The 10,327-nt window shown below is 40.2% G+C and overlaps 1 protein-coding gene across 1 annotated transcript in view; it reads right to left on the bottom strand.

Annotated features, from left to right (window-relative positions):
• The window catches only part of LOC141567351 (butyrophilin-like protein 9), a 390,425-nt gene that overhangs the window by 191,969 nt on the left and 188,129 nt on the right, over positions 1-10,327 (bottom strand). The window lies entirely within an intron of this gene.

The following is a 10,327-nucleotide window of genomic DNA, read 5'->3' as shown; positions in this document are numbered from 1 at the left end:
AACAATCCCGTACCATGTGATCCTACCAGTTCATTCTAGGTATTTTGTCCAAGACAAAAGGAAATACATTCCTCTACTAATTTGTACATGAATGATCACAGCAGCTTTATTTTTAGTAACCAAAAGTTGTAAGTGGTCCAGGTGCTATGAACAGATAAATGAATGAACAGATTATGGTGTATCCATGCAATGATATACTACTAGTCAGCAATAAAATATAATGAAATATTGACACAGACACACAACAAGGATGAATCAAAAATAATTATTCGAAGTGAAAGGAGTCAGACCAAACAAACAAACAAACATAAACCCTTAAGAAGAGTGTATACTATGTGACATCACTTATATAAAAGTCTAGAAAATGCAATCGGAACCCCACTGACAGAAAGCACATCAGTGGTTGCTAGGAGGGGACATAGGATAGAAGGGATTACAAACGGGATCAAGGATGCTCTTACGGTGCAGAAATGCTCACTGTCTTCTTCGTGGTGATGGTTTCATGGGAAACACATAAGTTAAATATATCAATTAACCACTTTATATGTGTGCAGTTTATTTTATGTCAATTATACTTCAATAAAGTTGTTTTTAAAAGTAAATATGTCAACAACAACAGCAAAAGAGAAAAACGCTTGGTCTTAGGGATACTATTTCCCGAACCACATCATTAGGTACCATCTTTACTCTTTAAAAACACATACTTTATTTTCTTTTAATTTATTGGGGTGACAATTTTTAATAAAATAACATAGATTTCAGGTGTACAATTCTGTATTACATCATCTATAAATCCCATTGTGTGTTCACCACCCAGAGTCAGTTCTCCTTCCATCACCATATATTTGATCCCCTTTACCCTCATCTCCTACCCTCCACCCCCCACCCCACTTACCCTCTGGTAACCAGTAAACTATTGTCTGTGTCTATGAGTTTTTGTTTCTCATTTGTTTGTCTTGTTCTTTTGTTGTTTTTGGTTTATATACCTCATGTCAGTGAAATCATATGGTTCTCTGCTTTTTCTGTCTGACTTATTTCGCTCAGCATCATACTCTCAAGGTCCATCCATGTTGTCACAAATGTTCCTATATCATCTTTCCTTACTGCCGAATAGTATTCCATTGTGTATATATACCACGACTTCTTTATCCATTCATCTATCGAAGGACATTTTGGTTGTTTCCATGTCTTGGCCACCATAAACAAAGCTGCAATGAACATTGGGGCACATGTGTCTTTATGTACAAATGTTTTCAGATTTTTTGGGTAGATACCCAGGAGAGGGATTGCTGGGTCATATGGTAATTCTATTCGTAATTTTTTGAGGAACCTCCACACTGCCTTCCATAATGGCTGCACCAGTCTGCATTCCCACCAACAGTGTATGAGGGTTCCTTTTTCTCCACAGCCTCTCCAACACTTGTTACTGTTTGTCTTATTGATGATAGCCATTCTGACTGGGGTGAGATGATATCTCATTGTGGTTTTGATTTGCATTTCTCTGATGATTAGTGATGTTGAGCATTTTTTCATATGTCTATTTGCCATTAGTATGTCCTCTCTGGAGAAATGTCTCTTCAGAAATGTCTCTGCCCATTTTTTAATTGGGTTGTTTGTTTTTTTGTTGTTGAGTTTCATGAGTTCCTTGTATATTTTCGATATTAGCACCTTATCGGAGGCACTGTTTGCAAAAATCTTCTCCCATTCAGTTGGTGGCCTCTTTATTTTGTCGATGGTTTCTTTTGCTGTGCCGAAGCTTTTAAGTTTCATATAGTCCTATTCGTTTATTTTAGCTTTTACTTCCATTGCCTTTGGAGTCAAGTTCATAAAATGCTCTTTGAACCCACGGTCCATAAGTTTAGTACCTATGTTTTCTTCTATGCAGTTTATTGTGTCAGGTCTTAGGCTTAAGTCTTTGATCTATTTTGAATTAATTTTGGTACATGGTGACAGATAGCAATCCAGTTGCATTCTTTTGCACATGGCTATCCAATTCTGGCAGCACCATTTATTAAAAAGGCTGTCTTTCCTTCATTGTATGTTTTTAGCTTCTTTGTCAAAAATTATCTGTCCATATTTATGTGGTTTTATTTCTAGGTTCTCAATTCCATTCCATTGGTCTATGTGTCTGTTTTTCTGCCAATACCATGCTTTTTTTATTACTGCAGCCGTGTACTACAACCTAAAGTCAGGGAGTGTGATACCTCCACCATTGTTCTTTTTTCTTAAGATTGCTTTTTCTATTCGGGGTCTTTTGTGGTTCCAGAAAAATCTGATGATTTTTTGTTCTATTTCTTTAAAAAATGCCATTGGGACTTTGATGGGGATTGCATTAAATCTGTATATTGCTTTGGGTAATATGGTCATTTTAACTATGTTGATTCTTCCAATCCATGAGCACGAATGTCTTTCCAATTCTTTGTGTCTTCTTCAATTTCTTTCAAAAATGTCTCACAGTTTTCAGCATATAGGTCTTTCACATCCTTGGTTAAGTTTATTCCTAGGTATTTTATTCTTTTTGCTGCAATTGCAAAAGGAATTGTTTTTTGTATTTCTTTTTCTGAGATTTTATTGTTAGTATATAAGAAAGCAATGGACTTTTGTATGTTGATTTTGTAGCCAGCAACTTGACTGTATTCGTTGATTGTTTCTAATAGCATTTTGGTGGAGTCTTTAGGGTTTTCTATATATAGCATCATGTCATCTGCAAAGAGTGATAATTTAACTTCTTCATTCCCAATTTGGATGCCTTTTATTTCTTTTTCTTCCCTGATTGTTCTGGCAAGGACGTCCAACACTATGTTCAAAAGCAGAGGTGATAGGGGACAGCCCTGTCGTGTTCCTGAACGTAGAGCAAATGGCTTCAGTTTTTCACCATTAATTATGAGATTAGCTGAGGGTTTGTGTTACATGGCCTTTATTATGTTAAGGTATTTTCCTTCTATACCAATTTTATTAAGTGTTTTAATCATAAATGGATGTTGTATCTTGTCAAATGCTTTTTCTGCATTAATTGATATAATCATACGATTTTTGTCCTTTATTTTGTTTATGTGATGTATCACATTGATGGATTTGCAGATGTTCAACCATCCTTCTGCCCCGGGGATGAACCCCACTAGGTCGTGATGAATAATCTTTTAAATGCATTGTTGTACTCAATTTGCTAGAATTTTGTTTAGGATTTTTGCATCTGTATTCATCAGAGGTATTGGTCTGTAGTTTTCTTTTTTGTTGTTGTCTTTACCAGGTTTTGGTATCAGGGTAATGTTGGCCTCATAAAATGAGTTAGGGAATACTGTCTCTTCTTCAATTTTTTGGAAGAGTTTGAGCAGGATTGGTATTAGATCCTCTTTGAAGGTTTGTTAGAATTCACTAGTGAAGCCATCTGGTCCCGGACTTTTGCTTTTGGGAAGGTTTTGGATGACTGATTCAATTTCGTTACTGGTGATCGGTCTGTTTAGATTTCCCAGTTCTTCATGGTTCAGCCTTGGAAAGCTATATGTTTCTAGGAACTTGTCCATTTCTTCTAGGTTATTGAATTTGGTGGCATATAGTCCTTCATAATATTCTTGGATGATCCTTTGTATTTCTGTGGTGTCCGTGATAACTTCCCCTTTTTCGTTTCTGATTTTTTTAATTAGTGTCTTCTCTCTTTTTATCTTAGTGAATCTAGCCAAGGGTTTGTCGATTTTGTTAATCTTTTCAAAGAACCAGCTCTTTGTCACATTAGTTTTTTCTATTGTCTTTTTGTTCTCTATTTCATTTAGTTCTGCACTGATTTTTGTTATTTCCTTTCTTCTGCTGACCTTGGGTTTCACTTGTTCTTCATTTTCTAGTTTTTAAGGTGTAACATGAGGTTATTTATTTGGGAGTTTTCTTGTTTCTTGAGATAGGCCTGCAATGAGATAAATTTCCCTCTTAAAACTACTTTCGCTGCATCCCAAAAATTTTGGTAGGATGTATTTTCATTGTCATTTGTTTCTATGTATCTTTTGATCTCTCCTTTAACTTCTTCTTTGACCCAGTCATTCTTTAAAAGTATGTTGTTTAATCTCCATGTATTTGTGTTTTTTTCCCACTTTCTTTTTGCAGTTGATGTCCAATTTCAAAGCCTTGTGATCAGAGAATATGCTTGGTATGATTTCAATCTTCTTAAATTTGCTGAGGCTGATTTTATGTCCCTATCTATGGTCTATCCTTGAGAATGTCCCATGTACACTAGAAAAGAATGTATAGTCTGATGTTTTAGGGTGAAGTGCTCTATAAATATCAATTATGTCCATTTCATTTAATGTGTCATTTAGGGCTGCTATATCTTTCTTTATTTTCTGTTTGGATGATCTATCCATAGCAGTCAATGATGTATTTAAGTCCCCTAGTATAATTGTGTTTTGGTCAATTTCTCCCTTTATTTCTGTTAATAGTTGCTTGGTATATTTCTGTGCTCCCTGATTGGGGGCATAAATATTGATGACTGTTATGTCTTCTTGTTGTATAGTCCCCTTTACCATTATGAAATGTCCATCTTTGTCTCTTGTTACCTTTTTCACCCTGAAGTCTGTTTCATCTGATATCAGTGTGGCTACACCTGATTTTCTCTGGATACCATTTGCTTGGTGTGTCAATTTCCACCCTTTCACTTTGAGTCTATGCTTGTCCTTGTAGCTGAGATGTGTCTCTTGAACACAGCATATGTTTGGGTTTAGATTTTGATCCAATCTGCTACTCTGTGCCTTTTTATTGGTGAGTTCAGTCCATTTACATTTAGGGTGATTATTGATGTGTGAGGATTTCCTGTCATTCTATCTTTAGTTTTCTGTTAAGGCTGTGTCTCCATTGTTTCTTTACTTTTTTGTAGTTTTTTATTATTTCTGTGTGGTGATATTCTGTGATGTTTCCCTCTGTTTCTTCTTTTATTACAGTCTATATTTCAGTTCTGGATTTTTTTTTAGTGGTTGTCCTTAAGTTTATGTAAAAGAAAGTTTGATATTTAGAGTATTCTGTTTTCTTCAGCATGCCTACTTTCTCTATTGCCATATTCTGGTTCAGGCCTTTACTCTCCCCCTTTTTAGGTTTTGGTTGCCACAAATTGTCCCTGTTGATGGTGGTCGAATAGCCTCCTTTAGCATTTCTTGTAGTGCAGGTTGTGTATTTGAAAATTCCCTCAGCTTCTGTATGTCTGGAAAGGTCTTTATTCCCCCTTTATATCTAAAGGATATCTTTGCTGGATATATTATTCTTGGCTCATAATTTCTCTCTTTCAATAGTTTGAATATTTGGTTCCACTCCTTCCTGGCTTGTAGAGTTTCTGCTGAAAAATCTGATGATAACCTATTGGGCTTTCCTTTGTCAGTTACAGTCTTCTTTTCTCTGGCTGCCTTGAGGATTCTTTCTTTGTCGTTGATTTTAGACAGCTTCAATACAATGTGCCTTGGAGAAGGCCTGTTGAGATTGAGGTAACTAGGTGTTCTATTTGCTTCTTGGATTCGAGGGTCCAGTTCTGTCCATAAATTTGGGAAGTTCTCATCGACAATTTGTTTGAATATATTCTCTGTTCCCTTCTCTCTTTCTTCTCCTTCTGGTATGCCCATTATTCTTATATTGCTCTTTCTGATGGAGTCAGAAAGTTCTTGTAGAGTCCTTTCATTTCTTTTAAGTCTCAAGTCTCTTCTTCCATCTGTGTCATTTCCAGGGTTCTATCTTTGGTGTCACTGATTCTTTCCTCAATCTGGTCAACTCTACTACTTAAGCTGGCTATTTCATTCTTAATTTCTTCTATTGAGTTCTTAGTCTCCAGAAATTCTGTTTGGTTCTTTTTTAAAATTGCAATCTCTTTCGTAAAACGCTCATTGTTCTTTGATTGTGTTTCTGAGTTCATTAAACTGCCTTTCTGTGTTTTCTTGCATCTCGTTGAGTTTTTTAAGAACTGCAATCTTGAATTCTCTGTTATTTAAGTCACATATTTCCATATGTTTAAGTTCCTTTTCTGGAGACTTTTCACTTTCTTTCTGAGCTGTCTTGTTGCCTTGGTTATTCATGGCAATTACTGATTTATTATTTCTCTTACTAGATAGCTACAGGAGTGGCTTCTGCAACAGGTTGATAGAAAATGGTCTTTCTCTTGTTTTCCAGTACTTGTTGGTAGAATGTTTTATTTTCTGTCTGAGTGTAGCCTTTTTTTCTCTCTCACTCTGTAGTGTTATGTTTTCTCTGCACTAATCCAGCTTCTCACACAATGGGGGGATTCCTGGAAGAGGAGCTTCTCCTCTGTTAATAGTTCTCCTGGGTCACACGGCACAGTTGCTGTGTGGGTATGGGGAGAGCTTCTGAAGTTCCAAATCTCTTCCTCCACCAGATTCAGAGCCCGTGATTTTCAGCAGTTCTGTTTACTCCTGCAGTACTTGCCCAATTAGGTGGGGCCAGGGGTGGAGTGAGTTGTGAGAGGTGGCCCAGAGCAATGGCGGCGACCACAACCACAGCTGGTCCTGCTTCCACAGCTCCGTCCCCTTTGCCGGAATTAGTTGGGCTGCAAATCTTTGTCTGTGGTCCACATTTCTCAGAACAGCAAATATTCTGTTCTTTTGATCTGACACTGCTACTGTTCTGCTTCTAGCACTGGGTCAGTGGGGGCAGGGCGGGCTCTGGGAGGGTAGGGAGGGGGCGGTCTCAGTGCCTAAGGCTTCCATTCTCTGCCCGGCAGTGAGGGCTTAAACCACCGTTTTCAGCCTTCTTCCTTCAGTCTTTTCTCCGAGGTCTCTGCCGTGAGCGTTGGGTTCAGCCGTGTTATATGCTGCCCCCTCAGCCCTGTGGGCCACAAGCGGAGCCCTAGCAGTCCAAGTTCTTCCCTCTCCTGCAGCTGCGGTAGTTCTGGGAAGCAGCGAACTCGGATCACTGAGCTAGATCTGCGACCTGAGCCCGCTCAGCTCCAACTCTGCACTTCTCCCTTTCCTCCTCCCCCGCTCTTGCGATTCCCCCACCTTTGGGGGAATTCAGTAGTGGGCCTCTTTGTCTTGCCTGTCTGCTGTGCAGGGAGTCCTTTGTGGAGTTATAGTTGTTCCATTTGTTGTAAATTCCAGGGGAGATTTACAGAGGCTCTCCTCACGCAGCCATTTTGATGACGTCTCATTGTGGTTTTGATTTGCATTTCCCTCAGAACTGGTGAAGTTAAGCATATTTTCATATATCTGTTGGCCGTTTGTATGTCTTCTTGAGAGAAGTGTCCAGGTCTTCTGCCCATTTTTAAAATTCAATTGTTTGTTTTTTGGTGTTGAGTTGTATGAGTTATTTATATATTCTGAATATGACTCCTTTTTCTGATATACAGTTTGAAAATATTTTCTCACATTCTATAGGTTGCCTTTTCATTTTGTTGATGGTTTCTTTTTCTGTGCAGAAGTTTTTAGTTTGATGCAGTCTCACTTGCTGAGTTTTGCTTTGGTTGCTTGCACTTTTGATGTTAACCTAAAAATCATTGCCAAGAAACTTCCCTAGGCTTTCTTCTAGGAGTTTTATTTTATCAGGTGTTACATTTAAGTCTTTAATCCATTTTGAGTTAATTTTTGTGTTTGATGAGATAGGGATCCAATTTCATTTTTGTACTTGTGGTTATACAGTTTTCCCAACATCATTTGTTGAAGAGATTATCCTTTCCCCATTTAGTGGTACTTAGTACCCTTGTCAAATATTTGTTCAGTACATATGTGGGAGTTTATTTCTGGGCTCCTGATTCTGTTCCATTGGTCTATGTGTCTATTTATTATGCTAGTACCATACTGTTTCAATTACTATACCTTTGTAGGATAGTTTGAAATCAGGAAGTATGGTTCCTCTGGCCTTGTTCTTATCCAGGATTGCTTTGGCTATTCAGGGTCTTTTTCATTCCACACAAATTTTAGGATTATTTTTTTTCTATTTCTGTAAAAAACATCTTATTAGAATTTTGATAGGGGTAGCATCGACTGTATAGATGGCTTTGGGTAGTATGGACATTTTAACAATATTAATTCTTCTATTTATAAATTAGAATACCTTTCCATTTGTTTGTGTCTTCAATTTCTGTCATTGAAATCTTGTATTTTTTCAGCATGGTATTGGCAGAAAAACAGACACGTAGATAGATGGAATAGAATTGAGAACCCAGAAATAAACTGCCATAAATATAGACAGATAATTTTTGACAAAGCAAAAAACATACAATGGAGAAAAGACAGCCTCTTCAATAAATGGTGCTGCCAGACTTGGATAGCCACGTGCAAAAGAATGAAACTGGACTGCTATCTGTCACCATATACCAAAATTAATTCAAAATGGATCAAAGACTTAAGCATAAGACCTTACACAATACACTGCATAGAAGAAAATATAGGTACTAAACTTAAGGACCTTGGGTTCAAAGAGCATTTTATAAATTTAACTCCAAAGGCAATGGAAGTAAAAGCTAAAATAACCGAATGGGACACTATATGAAACTTAAAAACTTCTGCACAGCAAAAGAAACCATCGACAAAATAAAGAGGCCACCAACTGAATGGGAGAAGATTTTTGCAAACAGTGCCTCCGATAAGGTGCTAATATCCAAAATATACAAGGAACTCATGAAACTCAACACCAAAAATCAAACAACCCTATTGAAAATTGGGCAGAGGACCTGAAGAGACATTTCTCCAAAGAGGACATACAAATGGCAAATAGACATATGAAAAAATGCTCAACATCACTAATCATCAGAGAAATGCAAATCAAAACCACAATGAGATATCACCTCACCCCAGTCAGAATGGCTATCATCAACAAGACAAATAGTAACAAGTGTTGGAGAGGCTGTGGAGAAAAAGGAACCCTCATACACTGTTGGTAGGAACGCAGACTGGTGCAGCCGTTATGGAAGGTAGTGTGGAGGTTCCTCAAAGAATTACGAATAGAATTACCATATGACCCAGCAATCCCTCTCCTGGGTATCTACCCAAAAAATCTGAAAACATTTATACATAAAGACACATGTGCCCCAATGTTCATTGCAGCTTTGTTTATGGTGGCCAAGACATGGAAACAACCAAAATGTCCTTCGATAGATGAATGGATAAAGAAGTCGTGGTATATATACACAATGGAATACTATTCTGCGGTAAGGAAAGATGGCAGGGTCTGTCCAGGGGGTCTGAGGTCAGACCTCCTTGGCAACTTCACTTAGAGTGCTGGTGGGAGTGGAGAGGTGGGAGGCACAGAGGGATGGATTTAGAATTAGGTAGTTGCCATGCATCGCTTTCCAAAGGGAGAGTAAAGTCACTGAAGCCCTCCTTGCACCGCGCCCCGCCCTCCGTAACCCCACTGGCCCACAGCTAGCACTGTGGGCGTGGCACCCGGAACTTATCCAGCTCTGCTGTGAGTTTCCCAGGAGGAGAAACGAAGAAAACAGGGAAATCTCGATGGATGAACACTGAGGCCTCACTTCCCCAAAGTGCACAGATTGGTTCCCCGTGCGTTCTGGGGACCAGACAGGGATGGATGCGCAAGGGAACCGGGCTCCGAGGGGGGGGGGGGGGGGCGGGGCGGCGGAAGCACAATCCTCAGCGGCACCTCTCTCTGCAGGGCTCCCAAGGCCCCGCGGTCTGACCCACTCTCCTGCTGGCCCCAGCGCCCCGCTTCTGCTAGGCGGAGGTGGGGGCGGAGAGCGCGCCACTCCCCTCGCTTACTTTCTCCGCCTGCTCCTTCAGCTTTTCTGAAAGCAAGAAGGGCAGAGAGCGGGGCTGTGTGTGCGCTTCCTGGGGGTCCCAGGCCCGCTCCCAGCCCCGCCCCCACCACCTTTTGCTGGCAGAGCGGCAGCGGGAAGAAGACCCCGCCTGCGGGTCCCTTGGGTTCGCTGTCGCTTGTGAAAGAAGCTCAGCGCCACCGCCGTGAGGAGCGCCAGGAGGAGCGGCAGTCCCACCAGAGTCCGGAGGAAAGCTCTCTTCCACGGGGAGGGTCCGGGTAAAAGTACGTCTGGAAAATACCCACGGGGTGTTGTCTCCATTTAGGCTCCAGTGGGTGTTTGCTCGATTTAGGCTCCATTTAACACTAAGTTACAGACTTTCTGGACACCGTGTGCCGGAAAATCTTCCCGAGTGACTGGCTGGCGCATTAAGCCTCCAGGGTCCAATCACAGTCACTGTAAAATGGGCGTGGCTGCGGCTGCGCAGCGCTCAGGCGAATGTGGGAAAGCGAGGCACAGCGCCGGACTTGGACTTGCTCAGCAGAAAGGGAAAGTGCTGCGAAGGATGCGAAAGGAGGAGAGCTGATGGGCCCCACCGTCGCCCCCGGCTTAGAACTTCTGTGACCAGTCGCTGAC

The sequence above is a fragment of the Rhinolophus sinicus genome, chromosome 5 (genome assembly GCF_057876585.1).
Source record: "Rhinolophus sinicus isolate RSI-liver-muscle chromosome 5, RSI-T2T, whole genome shotgun sequence".
NCBI lineage: Eukaryota > Metazoa > Chordata > Mammalia > Chiroptera > Rhinolophidae > Rhinolophus > Rhinolophus sinicus.
The sequence above is the reverse complement of the archived record's forward strand: the minus strand, read 5'-3'. Positions and strand labels throughout refer to the sequence as shown.